The sequence below is a fragment of the Vicugna pacos genome, chromosome 4 (genome assembly GCF_048564905.1).
Source record: "Vicugna pacos chromosome 4, VicPac4, whole genome shotgun sequence".
Classification (NCBI taxonomy): Eukaryota; Metazoa; Chordata; class Mammalia; order Artiodactyla; family Camelidae; genus Vicugna; species Vicugna pacos.
This window is the reverse complement of record NC_132990.1, coordinates 49,182,980-49,202,759: the sequence shown is the minus strand read 5'-3', so window position 1 is coordinate 49,202,759 and position 19,780 is coordinate 49,182,980.

The following is a 19,780-nucleotide window of genomic DNA, read 5'->3' as shown; positions in this document are numbered from 1 at the left end:
GGGGGCGGGGCCGCGGGCGGGGCGGGGCCGGGACTGGAGCGGACGGGGCGGGAGGCCGAGCGGGGGCTGTGGGATTGCAGCTGTGCGGTGGCTACTCGGGGGTGGCAGTGACAGTGTGTCGGGGGGGGGGTGACCGTGGGGACCCAAATGTGTGCCTTGTGCATCTGTGTGTGTGTGTGATCAAGCCTTAATCAAACTGAGACTGGTTCTGAGACTGATGCCAGACTCTTTGGTGCTCTTGGCCCCCAGGGCCTCCCTCTGAGTACCCACTGCCCCAGAGGCTCCAGACTGACAGGCATGTCATGGGGTTGGGGTAGATAAAGGGGCATCCAGGGGGGACTCCTGTGTAAATGTGTATGGATACTCGTAAGGGTGCCTGCAACTGTCAGAGTATGCCTGTGTTGGGCAAGGAGGATGCAGTCAGGGACAATCCCCATTCCCAGGGCCTGAGTGCCCTAACCATCCTCTCTAGGTCTGTTCCATGATGATCACACTGTTCCAGGCAGGGGTCTTTGGTCGCACAGACTGGGCTCTGAGCCTAGCCTATTGCGCATACACAGGAGCCTGGACCAGGTATGTCTGAATCCAGGAATGGCCTCTTTAATACTTGGTTCATTTCCCCATAGGAAGCTCACAGTTGTGAGAGGGACTTTAATTGGTTGTGGGTGACCCAGTCTGCTGGACACCTGCTGATTGGCTGGAGGCAGGTCATGCATAGGACGAGGGCCAAGGTGCTGGAGACACGTGGGGTCATGCACAGACCAGAGTTTGCAGGCAGATGGACTGGGTCTGAATCCCAGCTCTGTCACTTACAAACTGTGTGGTCTAGGTCAGTTCACATTCTCTTCCTAGACCTCAGTTTCTTCAGCCACAAAATGGGGTTATCAGCACTTACCTTTGAGGGTTATTGTGATTATTAAGCAAGCAAAGTTTGCATGGGCCCTAGGCCCATTCATCAAGCACCCAGGCCAGGAAGGAGAGAGGTGAGGAGTTCAGGCTCTGGAGCCAGACTGCCTGGGTTTAAATCCCAGCTCTTCCACCCACCAAGGACAAGTTGTTAAATTTCTGCATGTCTCAGTATCCTCATCTGTAAAATGGGGATAATAGTAGACCCTCCCTCATGGCTTGCTGAGAGGATGACTACATATAGTGCTTACAACAGCAGGTAACATATGTCATGGGTGCTTGATAAATAGCAACACATCCAAGGAAACCTGTACCCCAGGGACAGCAGTTGGTCTGCGACATAGATGCTGAAGCCAGACGCAGGACAAGTGGGAGGGGCCCAGACCTGTCCCTCAACTCTGCTGGCTTCATCTCTGCCAATGACTGTTCAGGTACTTGCTCCCAGCCTTGGGAGCACCCAGAAGGCACTCAAAGGCCCTACCTAGTGGTCTCTTCTCTGCTGATTTTATCAGAATCCATTCTGCCCCCTCAGGGCTCAGGTAGGAAACAGAGACAGGCACAGAGAAATGACATCTGCAGCCTGGGGTCACACAGCAAGTCGCTGGAGGGGCCGGAGCTGGCCCCTTTGGCCACCTGGATCCCTGACCGCTGCCCTGCCCTGCCATCTCCCTCCTGTAAATAATACATTAATACATGTCTTATCCACAGACCGTTTATCTGCTAGGCCACCTCAGGAACAATTTCTGAAATACCTCAAACATTGACACAAGGTATTTTTCTGTCCCTGAGGTCAGGGCTTCTGGGGATAGCAAAGCCCTGTGGCTCCATCCTCTGTTAATCAGTGGTGATACCTGAGCCCACTCCTCCCCCACATCAGGAAGGGCCAGGACACTAGGCAAGCCTGTCCACTGGGGGCAGGAGGGGACATGACATGTCAATAAGCCCCTCCCCCAAGGCAAAGCACCCAGCTGGTGCTCATTAAGTGCTACCAGGTGCTGGCCTTGGAGCTGGGGCATGAAGCCAGCCGAGTGCCCCTGAGGAGGATCAGGGGAAGTGGTAGAGAGAGGGAGGGTCTGAACTAGAGAGGGGTCGGAGGCCTGACCTGGCTTCACTGGGTCAAATTACATAATAAGCAGCTCAGATGTATGGAGCTTTTAGTCAGTTCCAGGCAACGGCAGCCTGGGAGACACCGGGGCAACTGACTGAGGGTCAGGGCCACAGCTCCAGCCGGGGGATGGAAGTTTGGAACATGCAAAACTTCAAAATGACAGTAAGAAAAGAAGTTTTTGTAGAGCTTTTATAAATTCATGTTTGCATTTAAATCTTGAATCTATTTGGAACATTGTGTGTGTATGGTTTGAAGTGGGGTTCTCCTTAATATTTTCCAAATGGCTAACCAGTTATTTGAGTACTATTTTTAAATGAGCGTTTTTCTGTAGTTTTGGAATAGATAATAAATGCACAAGATACACATTCCCAAAGGTACACAGGGTATAATGTGAAAATTGCTTCTCCTACCCTGCCACCCCCCCACTCTCCTATCCTTTCCCCAGAGGTAGTCACATCTGTCCAGAAATGTTTAATACATATAATAATATGCATAGAGTTTTCACATAAATAGTAGCATATACACTCTGCATCACCTCGTTTTTTTCACTGAACAGTGTATCCTGGAGATCATTCCACATCTGTACACTTAGAGGTGCCTCATTCTTTTTATGGATGCAGAGTATTTCGCTGTAGGCATGAACCTCAAGTAATGAACAGTCCTCTACTAATGGACACTTAGAATGTTTCCCATCTTGACTACTACAATGCTGCGACAAGAGCCTTTCACAAATGTTATTTTGCTCGTGGGTAAATGCATCTGTAAGATAAATTCCTAGAAGCAGAGTTACTGGGTCCAAAAAATGTGTGCTGTAAATTTTGATAGATATTGATAAAATGCTTTCCAGAGAAGTTATTCAATTTATACGATTAGTAATGTATGAAAGCACCTGTTTCTCCAGTGTATTATTTTTCAATGGTGTCTTATTGTAATTTTAATTTACAGTTCTCTTTTGAGCCAAGTTGAGCACTTTCCAAACATTAAGAGCCATTTCCTTTTCTATAAACCATCTGTAGATAGCCTTTGCCTATTCAGACGAACTGGGCATCTTCGTCTTAGTGATTTGTAGGCATTATTTGTACAATAAGGAAATTAGCCCTTTGTAACATGAGTCGCAAATATGGTCTTTCCCCATTTTTTTGTTGTAGGATTTTGTTAATTATTTTTAATGCAGAAATTTTGTATTCACATGGCTTCTAGGCTTTGTCACACAGGGTGTAGCATAGTGTATATATTACTGCATAATGAATATTATAATGAAGCCAAAACATAGTGGCTTAAAGCAACAACAATCATTCCACTGTTATCTCTGATGTTTCTAGAAGTTGGCTGGCTTGGCTCAGTGAAACCTCTCACTGAAGCTCTTTCTTGGCTGTGTAACCGAGCACGACCCTATGGGACCTTCCCAGAACAGACCTTCCCCTGCCCACATCATGTCTTCTGCCTGCCTCTTGTCTGTAGGAAAACTTTAGTCTCAAAGGCTTCCCCGAGTTCCAAAGAGCTCATTTAATCAGAGAAGTGAGAAAATGCAGAAAGAAAGGAAAACAGTCAAGCAAGACAAAACAATAACAGTTTAGCCATTAAACAAAGTCAAGAACATTTAGTTCCCCCTCCAGGGCTATAGATAATACTCTGAGCCATGTCCCTTGAGCTTTTCGGTAGATACTGAACCCCCCACCAGGTGGAAGAAGGTAACTGTGTGCTGCCCACACGCACGTAGCCCCAAGACGAGCTGGAACCAGAAGGCTGATGATACTGACTCCCGATCACCTCACCACTAACCAATCAGAAGAATGTCCATGAGCTGGTCACACACTCCACAACTCCCCTCCTTCACCATGTCTTTAAAAACCTTTCCCCCAAAGCCACTGGGGACTTCTGGTCTTTTAAGCACTAACTGCCTGGAAGAAACATTGCACTTTCCAACGTGGTGTCAGTAGATTAGCTCTACTGCATGCAGGCAAGCAGACCCAAGTTTGGTTTGGTAACAGTTGGGCTGGAGTCAGCTGAAAGCTTCCTCACCCGTGTGTCTGGTTGTGGAGGCTGGCTGTCAGCAGGGCCCTCTGCTGGGCTGCTGGCCTGAACATCTACCCAGGACCCCTGCATGTGGCCTGGACTTCCTCACAGCCTGCAGCCTGGGCCATTCCAAGAGACAGACAGGGAAGCTGCCAGACTCTCAGGGCCTGAGCCTGGAAACGGTGCTGCGTGACTTCACCATATTCCACTGGTCACACAGTCACCGAGCCCTCATTCTAGGAGGGGACAGAGACCCTACCTCTTCATGAGAAGAGTATGGAAGAATTTGGGGGCCATGTTTTAAAATTGCTTTTTTACATAAAAAAACTTTTTCACATTGGTTTAGTTTTTTAAGACATATATCTCATGCTTTCTAAGCCTGGTACATTTATGGTTTAGTTTTTTTACTGAAATTTTGATCAGTTTCCTTTTTTTTCATATAGCTAGGGAGTTATTCAACAACTTTTTGAATATCACTATTACACTATTACACTATCACCTCACTATTACACTAAATGTGGGTCTTTTAGGGTCTGTTTCTAAACTCGATACCCTGCTCTGTGCTGTTGAGCTTTCTTTCTAGTTGTATGTGACTGGTCATTTGTGAGACAGTAAGGGGGTGTTGTTGGAAGCCACAAGGTTTGTGGTCATTTGATATGCGCCCAGTACACGAGTAGAGGTGAGGACATGCCTGGGGGCCCCTTTAGAAGCAGAAAGTTAGGTACTTGTGCCTGTGTCATTTCCAAGGCCCTGTGAGAACAAGGCTCATTCAGGTCTGCCTCTGCTGCAAACTGGCCGGGGCATCAGGCAAAGCACTTCTGTCTGATCCTTGGTTTCCAAACCACACAATGAGGACAATCATTTGATGTCATGGGGGCTGGTGAGCACTGAGCCCAGGGCTGGGGCCTCGGGGATGCACCGGAAATGTTGACAGAATGAGATTGGCTTTCACGCTCACCTTTTGGCCAGTGGGAGAAAATGGGCCCCCAGCCATGTCCATGCAGCTGCATGCCTCCCTGTCCCCCACTGGCTTCACTCCCCAAAGCTGTGGCATTTGCCCCCTGAAGCCCCCTCCCCTGCTCCAGGCCCAGGACCCCTCCTGCCCTTTGGTCAGGGGTGCAAAGAGCTCAAGGGTCTTGGATTAGGTCAGCCTGGGTGAGGGGTCTGCTCAGCCCTTGGGCATCTGTTATGGGCATCTGGCTTCTGCCTGAACTCTGAGACTTGTCCCCATCTTGACTTTTGGAATCTGGAAACTTACGGGCCTGAGCCAACCCAACAACCCCCCTGAGCCTTGACCAGCCAACCTGGGCACCCAGCCTTACTCTTTTCTCCACTGTTGCCCTTGGCCCTGGTCAGAGACCAGCCTTGGTCCTCTGGGCTGGGGTCCCACTGCAGCACCCTGGGACTGACCTTGTAACCTAGACCCCTCCCCACACCCACTCAGGCACAGAGTGATCAGCCTGGCATGCACCCCAGAGACACCTGAAGATCAGACAGCTCGGGGGCAGCTGCAGGCTGGGAGGCAGGGAGAGCACAGCTGCCTCCTGGGACAGAGTAAAGGGCTGGAAAAGGCAGCATGTAGAAAAGTGCCCACCAGTACCGGGCACAGTGTGACTGTCCAGAAATGCTGCTCAAGTCTCTGATTCAGAATTATGTACTGCTCAGCTCTCTATTCAGCACATGACTGGTAATAAGATTATTCTGACATGCTATGAGAGCTAACATTTACCGAGCGCCAGCTGTGTGTCCGTGGCTGTCCTTTACATGTGTTATCTCATTTAATTTTCACAGCAACCCTTTGTGGTGGGTGCTATTATTATTCCCATTTTGCAGATGAGAAACTGAGGCTCAGAAAGTTTAAGAAACTTGCCGAAGGTCTCCCAGCTAAGTGGCTGAGGTGATATTTAAATCTAAATATGAATGAGTGTGGGCTGTGCTCTTATCTCCTCTGTTCCCCAACCAGCCAGTGAGAAAAGAAGGGGAAATGGTGTTCTTGATCTTGAGAAAGGTTCAAGGTGCTGCAAGGAGGCAGATGGATGCCAGAGAAGGCTTCTTTTAGGAGCAGACTTTGAGCTGGGCCCTGAATCTTGGGGAGGTTTTGGAGAGGCAGTCAGGAGACAGACCAAGGGCACTGCAGTCATTGGCTGGCTATAGCAGGAGCAAAGGTCCTGAGGTGAAAGCACAGGACCAGATGGGGAGCTGGCATGTGTGGGGAGCTGGCATGTGTAGGGAGCGGCTGAGACAGGCTAAGCTTTACCCTCAAGCATGAGGATGTGGGAATCATGGATGAGGTTGAACAGGGGAGAGCTGCTCTGAGCCGCATCCCCAGCCAGAGTCCCTGCCTTGACCACTGTCCTCTCTGCTGCCCCTTCCTGTTCGCCATATCCCTGCCAGTACCAAGACCCCTAAACTCCTGGAGACATGGCAGGGAAATACTTGGCAACTTGAGATAGGTCTTAACTGCTGGCCTAGCCCAAAGCCTCAGAGCACCCCACAGGGTCAGGACCCCTCACTCTGTGGATGGGCTAGGGGCAGGAAAGACTCCTTAATGTGCACCCTGCACTGACCCCCCTGAAACCCTCCCCTTTCTTCAGGAGCCCAAGGTCACCTCCCTTGTCAGGAAAATGCTTAATATCAGTCATGCACACTCTTGTAAAAGGAGCTCGGTTTCTGTGGATACCCTTATCTCATTCTGGGCTCCAAACTAGCTTTATATGAAATGGGAATTTCACTGAAATGTCTTGATCACATCAGAAATCTTAGGCATGAACCTTTTTCAATGAGGCTATCACTCCAAACACAGAAAAGGCAAAGGCAATTCAACTGCCCAAACCAGAGTCTGTGCAAACAGGACCTTGAGTGGAATATGGAAATACCAGCAGGGTTCCTACGAGGCCTTGACAAGATACCTCCCTTCTCTGGGCCCTGATTCCTCATTTAAGGAAGATGAATTAGAGCAGGGATTGGCAAACTTTTCTTGCGAAGGGCCTAGTAGTAAATACTTTCAGTTTTGTGGGCCATATGGTCTGTTACTCAGCTCTGCCATCCTAGCCCGAGAGCAGCCACAGACAATTCATAAGTGAATGGGTGCGGCTGTGTTCCAATACAACTTTATGTATGGACATTGGAGTTTGAAGTACATGGAATTTTCATGTGTCATAAAATATTATTCTTTAGATTTCTTTTTTTGAGCAAGACCCATTCTTGCATGGGCATCAGACAAAAATAGGTGCCCCGATTTGGCCTATGGCTGTGGGTAACCCCCATACCTCTGGCTGGAGCAGAGCTTCTCACTTTAATGTGCACATGAATTACCTGGGCCTCTTGTTAGAGTGCAGATTCTGATTCAGTAGACGCGGGATAGACCTGAGAATCTGCATTTCTGGTAAGCGCCCAAGTGCGGCTGCTGCTGCTGCCGGCCCACGGAGCGCACTGTGAATAGCAAGGGGTTGGGGACTCTGCCAGCTCAGCCACTCTGGGGCCCTAAGTTTCCGATTCCTCTGTCCACTGGAGAAATGCTCACTCAGAGGTCTGGACGCAAGGGGGTCCCGGCATTTTCTGCAGTCTTCACCTCTGCTTTTCTTGCTTTATTTCCTTACTTTTCATGTTTCTTCTCTCTCACCTCCTGCCAGTAGAACATAAGCTCCTTGAGAGCAGGGACTTTGTTGCTTTCTTTGCCACTGTCGTCTTACAGTCTTGCACATAGCAGGTGCTCAGAAAATATTTGTTGAAGAAATGAATGAATGACACCTATGGTGCCTGGTCCTGCCTCCATTACTAATATCCCCACTGGGACTTTGTCATTCTATCACCACCTAGTGGGCACTCTTGTGTACTGCAGGGCAGGGGAGAAAAATGCTCTACATGTTCAAGTCTGACCCACGCACAGGATAGAGGAAGACATTATGGGCAGAAAACTACCAGTTCTAGTGCCCCAGTTATTTGTATTCTTGTCTGCTGGCACAGAGCTCCTTAGAGGAGAGCCTTCCTGGAGGCGGTGGCATTTGAGCTGAACAATGAAGCAGTAAAATTTGAAATGGTGGGAATGAGAGGGAGAAAAGGCATCCCTGGTAGAAAGAACAGCATGAGCAAAGGCCTGGAGGCTGGAAAGCATGGGCGTGTCCAAAAGGGAAGAGAAGCAGAAGCAGCTGAGATGGGCAGTGGAAGGTGAGGCAGCATAATCACATAGAAGGAGGCAAGGAGGCCCCAAGGAAAGGCAACTTCCACTTAGTGAGTGTTTGATCCGTGCCAGGCACTTCGCACACACGAGTTCATTAAATCCCTGCAAAGGCCAGTGAGGTAGATTTTAGGACCCCCATTTTACAGATAAGGAAACTGAGGCACAGATTGGTGAAGTGACTTGCCCAAGGTCACACAGCTGGTAAGGGGCAGAACTGGATTTGAATTGAGATGATCTGATTCTCTCCTCCCTGATGGGAGTTCCTAACCCTGATTTGTGCTTGGAGGGGGCGCATGTTGGTAGGGCACATGTAGGAAGGTAGGAGCTAAGGTCCAAGACACACAGAGCCCAGAATGCTTAGTTCCTCTGTACTATCTCAGGGCCTGAAAGTGACCTGGGAGCCTCCCTCGGCTCACCCTCATGGTCCTAGAGCCCTGGCCTGGGCAGCAGGATGCCTAAGTTCCAATCTAGGCTCTCTTCACCTCTTACAATGCCCATTATACAGATATGAAAACTGAGGCCCAGAGAGGGAAAAGAACTTCCTTGATGATGCACACCAAGCTGGCTCAGTGTGGCTTTCATGCTGGCCCCTGCCTGGGCTCCCATCTGATGGCTGGAAGCTGATGCTGCCATTCAAAGGGCCTAACCCCTGGACACAGAGGGTAGCAGAGGGCCCAGTTGGGTCCCTTGCCCAGCCCAGGCCCTTGGGAAATGTGTTTGAGTTTCAGTTCCCAGTGAAGTGTGTCCCCAGGGATGTGGTGAGTGTGTGGAGCTGCAGGCTGAGGGGGGACTCCCAAAAAGGAAGGAGGGGAGACTTAGCAGGACCCGCCCCACAGGCTTCCCGGAGACTGGACTCACCAGGGCAGAGGGAGGGCTGGGGGCCACCCAGCTCTCCAGCAGACCTGGATTGCCCCTGGACTTTCAGCCCTGCTGCAACTCTGCATCCAACAAATGGAAGCCTCCTGCCCCTTTCTCAGCCCCTTGGCTGGCTCTCCTGGGGAGCAGAGGGCCCCACCCTGGGGGACTTGCACATGGGGGAGCCACCTCCACCCAGACTGAACCCAGCTCTGTGTCAGGCTTCAAATTATGTGCTCTCCATCACACAGGCCTGACAGTGGGAACTGTTACGATTCCTCAAGAAAAAGGAGGCTCAGAGAGGCAGAAGGACTTGCCCAAGGTCACCAGATTGGAGCTGGGCCTCAAATGCAGGTTAGAGTGACAGCATAGCATTTGACCACAGTACCATGTCTTCTCTGACCCAAGCCACCAGCCAGCTCCAGTGGCTCCTTCCGGCCACACCCCTGGCTGTTGATGGCCTCAGGCATGTCTCAGCTGTGCTAACATGGGCCTGACCAACACACTCCATCTCTCCCTCTAACGCTCACCGTTCTCCTCACCTGCCCATCTTCGCCGCCAATCAGGAGCAGCCACAGGGCAGAGACAGGGTAGGATCCAAGCCTTTGTGAGGCCCCCAGGCCCAGCCAGCATGGACACTGAGCGAACATGTTCTCTGTGAGTGAGGGAACCCCTGCAATGGCGGACACCATCCCTGTTTTTCAAATGGGAGAACTGAGGGTTATTAGGGGACTGTGACCTGCTGGGTCACCAGCAGGCTCCAGGCAGAGCAGTGACCTGCCTGGGCTCTTGAGATTCAGTTTCCCTCCAGGGCACGATTTAGCCTCGAACTTCCCCCAGCAGCTGTGCGAAGTCCTCCATATGGCACCTGGGCCGCTTCCCTGCCTGCCAGGCAGAGGCCCATCGCCCCAATGCTGTGACCCCACTGATAAGCAAACCCCTGAATGTGCTTGGGTGGAGACAGCAGGGGAAGATCACCGAGGGCTCCCTGCGGCAGGAGCACGTTACTTCTGCTGGGGATTTCTACCAGAACCGTTTCCATAATCCTTCTCAGAGTGTGGCTGGGGTTTAATAATGAGTGTAATAGCCTGAGGATCTCTTCTGTGAGCTGGGAACAATGGTGCATTCTTAAACGAGTCCTGCTCCTCTTTTCTCGGTGTCTGAGTTCAGCTGTGGCAAAGTGAGGTGGGGAGCAGGGATCCAGGACCCTCCAGCAGCAGTGCTCACACAGGGCCAGAGCCCAGCACCTCCATGATATAGATGGAGCCGCGGAGGCCCACGGTGTCTGGGAGGTTGGGGGTAGCACGACTCCTTAGGAAGACTTGACTGTGGGTGCAGAAGTGTGGAGCAAGGGGTTCCCCAGAAGCAGGCTCTTAGCCGAGGATTCCCATGCAAGTGGTTTATCCAGGAAATGCTCCCAGAATGAGCCCAGAAAGAAGTGGGACCCAGGAGTTGGGAGTGCGGGGAAGGGAGAAAGACGGTGTTGTTTCTGGCCTCGTCCTGCAGAGGGTGGCTTCAGCCTGAACCCAGGGGGAGGCTCTGGAGTGTAAGTTACATCTCAGGGTTGTTGAAACCCCCAGGAAAGGGAGCTGGGCTTTCATACTCCCCGCACTCCATCAGTCAGCGCCATCTGAGGAAATCTGGGCTGAATACAGCTTCCTGGAAAAGGAGGCATGGCCTTGCCGTGTGATGTGGGAGCAGGACATGCAGGCTGTGCTGAGGAAAAAGGTTTGAGCAGGACCCGAGGGAGGAGCTCAGGCACACTGCTGGAAGGCAAGGTGGCATGTTGACCTGAGGGAGACCAAGGCCCAGTTCTGACTTAGGACAGGCCAAGGAGGTACATGGACCTTGGAGGGGTGGCTCAGTTCCCTGCAAACTGCAGGGGAAGTGCACTCAACCATTTCAGCAAAAGTCCCATAAACCACCTCCGGAAATCCCTCTCTTATTTGCCGCTGTTTGGGGCCAAAACCCTGAACTGTGACGAGGAGGGACAGATAGCGTAGGTGAGACGTAGAACTGTCTTATTCAGTCAAAACCGTTCAGAAATGAGTCACTGGCCTGACCTGGGTCCCAAGAGGCTGCACCAACAAGAGCCTAGGGCCCCAGGTGAGGTGGGCATCAGGACTGGGCCGAAAAGGCGGGGCCACAGTTGACGAGGGGCTACTCAGGGAGGTGGATCTGTATTAGTGGGAACATTTGTCCCTTTGCTTGACTCCACTTCCCTTCTCTCCTTCCCTCCTGAGAGGCCCCACCTGGACCTCCTGGCTTCCAGTCTCATCTCCAATCCAGTCTCCTGGAGTTGCCAGAAGGTCCCCCCTAAAAAAAGCAAATCTTTCCTGCCCCTTCTCTGCCTACCACCCTCCATGGCTCTCCATTGCCCTCAGGAGAAGGACCGAAGCCCCAGCGTTCTCCCACGTCCTCTCCCCGTGATGAAGATGCTTAGCCCGAAGGGCTGAGAGCAGCAAACCTCAGGCAGAAACCGGGAGTCGCAGTGGCTTCCCAGAGCCCCAGACCAGGCAGTGCGGGCAGCAGCCCAGCTGTCCAGAAGGAGGGAAGAGCAGCCCCGGACCCGCCCCCAGGCCTCCCTCTCTGCCTTTGCCTCTGTCACTAATTTATGGAAAGCGTCTAAATTGAGAGTGAACACAGTCCTGCAAATCTTATCTAATCCCTGCCTCCACTGGAGAGAGTAGCACTCCAGGAGTGGAGTTTTTATTATAGTGATTACATTTGGTTTTATTTCTGGAAAACAAACTGAAAATGAAGCACTTAAGGTCTAATTTCCCCAATCACCTGTGGAATGAGGAGGCTTCCAGGTGGTGCTTGGTGAGGCCATAGGGAGCCTTGCAGTCCTGTAGCCCAAGGAGGGCCTTGGGGGCCAGAGTCTAGCTCATTAAAAATTCCTCTTAGCTCTACCTTTAAGCACAGCTAGAATCCAGCCTCTTCTCTCCCTCTGCTGCCTCCGCCCAGGTCTAAGCCATGGCCACCTCTGCAGTGGCCCCATGGCCATCTCCCTGTTTCTGCTTTTCGTTGCTCCAGTCTCTGCTCACAGTCAGCCAGAGCCAAGCCTGTTGCTCTTCGGAGAAGCTCTCCAAGGGTCCCTCCTCCCTGCGGGTAACTCTGGAGTCCTATCAGGCCCATCAGAGCCACAAGATGCCCTCTGATCTCACTCCCCACTTTCTCCTGCCTCCCTGGGATCCTGCACTTGCTGTTCCCTTGCCTGGATCATTTTCTCCGATATCCACAGTCTGTACCCTCACTTCCTGCAGATCTCACTCAGAAGTCCGCCCACCGCAGCCTTCTCTGATTGCACCCAGGCCCCATTCATCCTCTGCTCTCCTCACTCTGCTTTATTTATCCCCTTACCACTCACCACCAACCCGAAATATCCTTCTTTTTTGGCATATCATCTAGTTTCCCTGTATTCTCCACTGGAAGGTCAGCGCTAAGAGCAAGGGATTTGTTTGTTCACTGACATATCTCCAGTACTGGGAGAGATGCCTGATACACAGCAGATGCTCAATAAATATTTATCAAGTGAATGAATGAAGTGCACTGGTCATTTGACAGAGGGGGGTGGGCAGAGTTCCCCAAGATGTTCTGGGGGTGTCCTCTCTGGGTGGGTGGAGTCAGCCTGATGGTACTCCCTGCAGGCAGTCTTCTGTCCAGGTTCTAAATGGAAGTTCTGGCTGCAGGTGGCAGCTCTGGTCTCTCAAGAAGACTGATTTTCCTTTGGTGCAAACACCACCTCTTCCAGGTAGCCCTCCCAGAACACTTCCCAACCCTCAGGGAAAGTTTGCCCTAGCCCCTCCTGGCCTGACACTTTCTCTTTTGTGGTCTGTTTTGGGTGTCGGTGTCAGGCCAAGCTCCTGGGGGACCCTGAGTCAGATCTGGAGAACACCTGGATGGCCCGCTCCAGCTCACGCCATGCGGGGCCTCTCAGTCATGCCTCTCCTCACTCGAGCCTCACAACAACCCTCTGAGGTAGTCATTATTATCCCCATTTTACAGATGAGGAAACTGTGGTCAGAGGCCGCAGAAGTGACTTACCCATGTCCCACAGCTGGTGTCACAAGGTGGAGTGTAGCTGGGCTCCTGTGCTCCAAAGGCGGCCCCACTGCGTGCAGTGCAGTGCTCAAAAAGCGTTTGGGGAAGGAAGGGAAGGGCAAGCCTGAGTCCTGGGGCTCCTGAGTGAGCAACGAAGATGCTGCCAACACAGCATGTGCCAGTCTGCTGCTGGGCTGGCTCATGTGGCCCATCCTTGCTCGGCCAAGCCCTGAGCTGGAGACTCTCCTGGAGTTCTGTGCAGGGAAAGAAAAGGCAGTAACTCTCTCTTCCAGAAGGTCGGGGAGCCCCACCAGGGAGATGTAAAGAACACACATTGTATAACCATGCCCATCCCTGGTCCTCAGTCTCTCACTGGGTCAAAGACAAGGCCCAAAAGGGTTGACTGATGAGCCAGAAATTAGGGACGGATCCAGGACTGGTGACTCGACATCACTGCCATCTTTGTTCTCTGATTCGACCTGCTATGCCTGTGATGCCTGTGCACCTGGGACTGTCAAAAGTTGTACCTGTCTAACAGGATCAAAGAGCAAAGGAGATAACACAGGACAGTGCCTGGCAGAAAATAAATTCTGAATAATTGGACCATATAATTATTAGCTGGTTCCAAGACAGGCACCTATATTGCACTGCCTCCTTCTTCCCTGTCTTGCAAATGGCTGTCACAGGCCTGGAGCTGCAAACTTGGTGGTTAAAAGAAGACCTCTCTGTTTAGGGGGAAGAAAACAGTTAAGATAAGAGTGCCCCATGGTCGTGGTGGAGATGGTGTGGCAAAACTAACATGGCGTGGCAGCATTTTTGTGAGCATTTTAAACAGGCAAGGTAAATATTTTATGAATGCTGAATATTAATAAAGTCTCATTTTGTCTGAATTTCCCCACCTTTTAAAATGTATGTCAAGAAACAAATAACGTAAGAGCTGTCCAGTTAAGTGAGCTGTCAACTGGGTTTACAATATTGCCAAGTAGGGCATTTTTTAAACTGGTAAGGAAGTATGAATATCTCCTCTTTTCTTTTGGTCAGGATTAGTCTCAAATTCAGAGAATTTTGAATTACATCCTGTCAGGGCTAGCCCCTTCCTGGAACAGGACGTGGTGGTCCTACGCACACCCACATGCCACCAGGGCCAACCATCTGGAAATGGCCCTTAGACAGAACCTATTGAGAACTGTAAGAACCATGTATATACTTTGGTTATATACTCTGGCATTTATCCTGATGAAATAATTCCAAAAAAGCAAAGCAAAAATGTAAGCATATAAAGACGTTAATTACGGTGTTGTTTATAGTTGGGGGAAATGGTAAACACGCTCAGTCTACAACAAGAGGGGAATAACTTAGTGAATTATGCTTAGGCCCTTGATGGTGCTCTGACCAATAAAAGTGGTCATTTTGAAGACTATGTAACGACATGGATGATGTTCATGTTCAAAGGTTTCATATCAAAGGAGAAAATGCAAAACTGCATTGAGACTCTGGTCTCTACTGTTGGGGCGATTTTCTTTCCTTGTCTGGTCCTCACAACAGCCCTCTGTGGTAGATAAAACAAGGTTGTTAGCTATTCCCCATTCTCCAGGAGAGGAAAGAGAGATCACAGGGACTCAGATTCTGAACTGGGACAGCTCCTAATGCAGAACCCAGCGCTGCCTTGGAAGAGCGTTTCCCTGCAGCTCCCAGGTGAGGACAGTGCCAGACAAAGCTCAGTTCCCACACCCCCTCCCCGTCTCATCCAGGAGGGGCAGCCCCTGGGCTGCCTGTTCTTCCTCCTCACGCTGGGATTTCCCATCTCGGGCAGTTTGGAAGAACCCCAGTCCCCAGCCCCACTGTACTCTGAGCTGGGCTGATAGGAAGCCCCTTCTGCACAGTTGACCCATGAGATCATGTGGGAAAACCCTTAGAAACTCTGATACGCGCTGCAGGTGCTGCTGTTCCTATTATTTAAAAAAAAAAAAAGTTGTGATGTGAAATCTTCCCATCATGCAAACTTTGTTGGTAATCATATAACAAACACTCCCCTCTCCGTTGCCACCTTAGGAAATAAAACCTTACAGGGACACTTGCAGTCTCCTCCGTGTCCCTTCCTGAGCCTCCACCTCTGTCACAAAGGTAACCCAAACCAGAAAGGGGTGTTTATCTATAAATCTTAAGTAGTATTGTTTTGCATTCTTTTGAACTTTCAATATGTGCTTTCATATTGTCTTGAATTCATTCAACAAATTAACTTGGCAAATATTTATTGAGAACCTACTGTATGAGATACCCTTTTAAACCCCGGGAACATCAGTGAACAAAACAGACACGATCACTACTCTTGTGGTGCGTATATTCCCATGGGGTGAGCCAAACAATAAGCAAAATTTATGAATTATAGATAGGTTATATAACATGTTAGAATGTGATAGGTGCTAAGGGGAAAAATAAAGTCAGAGAGGCGAGGGTGGAATGTTACAGTTTTAAGGAATATCATATCCTTCTATAACTTGCTTGTTTACACAATAGTATCTTTTCTTTTTTATGAATGTACCATCTTTATTCATTTTCTTGTCAATGAACATTTAAGATTTTTTTTTTAGTCACTATAAACAATATTGCCATAAGCGTCCTTGTAAACGTGTCTTTGTGCACACCTGGAAGAGATTTTCCGGAGAATGTACTCTAGTATTGCTGGGTCTGGGGCATCTTTGACTTAACTTAGTTAGATGGTACCAATGGCTCCCAAGGGGGTTGTACCAATGGTTCCCACAGCAGCATATGAAGCTTCTAGTTACTCTACCTCTTCTCTAACACTTGGTAGTGTCAGATTTTTAAAAATACCTGCTGATCTGATAAGAATAAAATATTACATCTTTGTTTAAATCTGAATTTCCCAGATAACTAAACGGTTGAGTACATTTTTGTAAGTTTATTAATCATCTGTGTTTCTTTTTTAATGACTGGGAATTTCATTGATTTTTGCCTGTTAATTTTATACCAAGTAATCTTGCTAACTAATAATTGGTCTGTAGATTCCTCTAGGTTTTCTAAATAGACAATTATATCATCTGTAAATGACAGTTTATCTCTTTCTTTTGAAATGTATGACATTGATTTATTTTATTTTGTAATTAATTTATTAAAAAATTTCTGCCGCTAAATGTATTAATTTATTTTAGCAAAAAATTCAGAAGTGCAATGTTGAACAAAAAATGCTATAGTGGGCATCCTTATCTTTTCCTGATTTTAAAGGAAATGTTTCTACTGTTTACACAAGTAATATTTCCTTTTGATGTTTTTATAGATATCTTTTATCAGTTTAAGGAAACTCCCTTTTATTTCTAACCTGCTTAGAGGTTTATCATCAATCAGTATATACTTTTATCAAATACCTTTTCTGCGTCTACTTTTGTGATCATATTTTTTTTACTTCTTTAAACTATTGATGTGGTAAATTACCTTTACAGATTTTCTAATACTAAGCCATCTTTGTATTCTTGGGGTAAACTCAACTTGGTTATGGTACATTATCTTTTTTATATACAGTTGAACTTTTTAATAATATATTACTTAGGATTACTACATCTAAATTTATGAATGAAATGGGCCTGTAATTTTCCTTTCTCATGCTATACTTCTTTAACTTTTTAAAATTGAAGGTTAGTTCGTTTACAATATTGTGTTAGTTTCTGAGTACTATACTTGTTTTGGTATAATTTTGGTATTAAAATTACATTGGCCTCAAAAAATGAATTTTGGAGTATTCCTTCTTTTTCTATTCCCTGGAAAAACTCATATAATATTGAGATTATCTATTATTGAACTGTTGGTAGAATTCACCTATAAAACCATCTGGGCCTTGAGTTTTCTTTGTGGGAATGTTTTCAATTATTGCTTCAATTTCTTAAATAGTTATAGGACTATTCAGAATATCTATTTTTCTTTCAGTTTTGGTAGGAATGTCCTATTTCTACTACAACTTCAAATTTGTTGGCATAAAGTTGTTGACAGCATTCTCTTACTATATTTTTTTCTCAGTAATCTTTTATTTGCAAATACAGCCACATGAAAAGATAAAATCTCCAGATATTTGGCTGTCTTTATCTTACTATCTTTTAAACCTCTGTTTTAACTATAGTTATGTTACTCTATCATGTATGATGTCATTTATTTGTGTATTTTCTTTTTTTCCCCTTGATCAATCTTCCCACAGATTTGTCTGACTTTTTAAAGAATTAACTCTTAGTTTTTATTGGTCTTCATCATTGCATTTTTGTTTTCTATTTCATTGATCTTCATTTTGTTTTTATCATCTCTTTCCTTCTATTGTTTTGGGATTCACTGTATTTTTTTTTTAAACTTCTTAGATTGGACACTAAGGTCATTAATTTGCCCTGAGGTTGTGTGCCCCTAATTGAACTAAGCTAAACAACAGTTGTTTTGTGAGAACTGTGGAACAAGGGGGACAGATATGGAGGCCCAGGACCCAATGGAGGGAGGAGTAATCTAATCGAGACCCTCCACAGTGAAGCAGGACTCCAAACCTAACCTTGATGCAATGTTGCTTTCTCTCCAAACTATAGTAAACTGATTAAAAAATAAAAAACCCACAAGAGGGAGAATAATAGCAGAGTTGTCAGCGACAGCATTTTCGTAGTTGGGAAGTAGATAGACTGCAGAACCATGAAGAGGTCTTGACCCAGGCACACTGCATATCTCAGGACTGGGGTTAATATGGGGTGGTGTGGACAGAGAAAAGACCCTACAAATTTGCAGAAAAAAAGTAGGCTTATACAAAGGATTATGACTCAGAAAGGCATTGGATTTTTAAAATAGCACCAGCGGAAGCCAGAATGCAATGGAGGAACATGTTCAAAATTCTGAAAGAGAGTTTATGGTTAAATTGATGATAAAAATGAGCAAAATAAGCCAACGATTAAAATAAGTCAGTTATTCACTCCAGGGAAAACAAAGTTTTGTTCAGGAAAAGAAAATGATAATAGCCTACACAGCTCATTTGACAATAGATTTAGAGCCAAAATAAGGCAAATAATGAATATGAATCTAATCAGAATGACAACTATATTGAGAGGCTGATGATGAGGGACATGTGTGGGAGTGGGTGTGTGGGGTAGAATATGTGTGTGTGTTTTGAAGGGGTTGTGTTTAGGGGGAGGGGGTTGGTCAGAGAGTTAAATCTTCTCTTTACATGATGAGAAACCATCCTGAAAAATTCAAGAAGCAGCAATATAAGCATGTTATTTGGAGAAAATAATAGCAGATATCAGAAAGACTGAAGGTTGTATTTCTAAGACTGAGAATGAGGAGTAGGGTGGTGATGGAGGGCGGTGATGGGGAGGGGCTTCAGGGAATTGCTGATTTTCATAAGAAACCATGTAGAGTTTTTCAACTTTTAAGATTATGTGCATGTTTAACTTTGATAAAAATTTTAAAAATTCCAGAAGTGGGATTGCTGGGTCAATGGGCATGCATGTTTTAAAAATCTTTACCACAGCACTAAACAGTGCACCCATTTCACCCTCTTCCAGAAGTGAAATAGTGTCTAATTTCCAGTCCTTGCAAACACCATTATCAATTTTCACATCTCTGCCAGTTTGATTATTTTTTAAAAAACGTATCCTATTGTGGTTTTAATTTGCATTTCTTTGATTACTAAGTAGTTTTACATAGTTAACATATTTAACCATTTTTAGTTCTTTTTTTATTCATTTCCTGTGGCAGTTCTTGGTCCATTTTTATCTTGGAGTCTTCATCTTTTTTCACTGTTGATTTGTAAGGGTTTTTAAAATAGTAAGCCTACTAATTCTTGATCTATCACATATTACAAATATTTCCAGCCCACCTTGGGTCCTTCTGCTTTTAATTTTCTTTTTTGATGTGAAAGATTTTTCATTTTTATGTGGCTAAGTCTATCTTTTACGCTTTTTGCCTTGGGATCATGCCTGGAAAGCCCTTGCTCATACATGGGCTTTTACACATAAAGCATTTCTTGTTTTGTCTAGCATTCACATGCAGTGTCTCACTGAGTCTAAGTGTTTCATATTCTAAATCTCTGAAACTGGGATGTGTTTATAATCACTGGTGCTCAAGTGGCATCATTGCCTGCTTGCCTGCCCCACATCAAAATGTGCAGAAAGTGAGATATTAGTGGAGCGCTCTTTAAAGGGCATGATCACCTCCTTTCCCTCCGGGCACAGAGCTGGACTGCTCTCCCCAACCCCCTTGCAGTTCTGTGTGGCCCTGTGACAGGGTTCTAGCCTTTGGATGGCAGGTAGAAATGATATAAGTGACTTTCCTGCTTGGCCCATAAAACCTCCAATACCACCATCTCCTCTTTGTCTCTGTCTGCTGTCAGAGGATCTCAGAGGTTCTAGGTGATGGCAGAACCAGAAGGCAGAGGAGTTTAGGTACATGAAAGGCCAAATGGGAGGTACTTGCTAACCAGGGATCCTCATTGTTCTCTGTGTGAATAAGGAATAGACTCATCGTGTTAAGTTATTGAGATTTGGGATTTTGTTTATTATAGCAGCTAGCATTGCTGCTACCTAACTGACACTCTTGTCTTAATTCTGACTCACATCTGAATCCCTCTAGACTAGAGTTGAATGTTTTATCATTAAGTATGATGTTGGTACCTGACTTTAGATACATGTACTTTC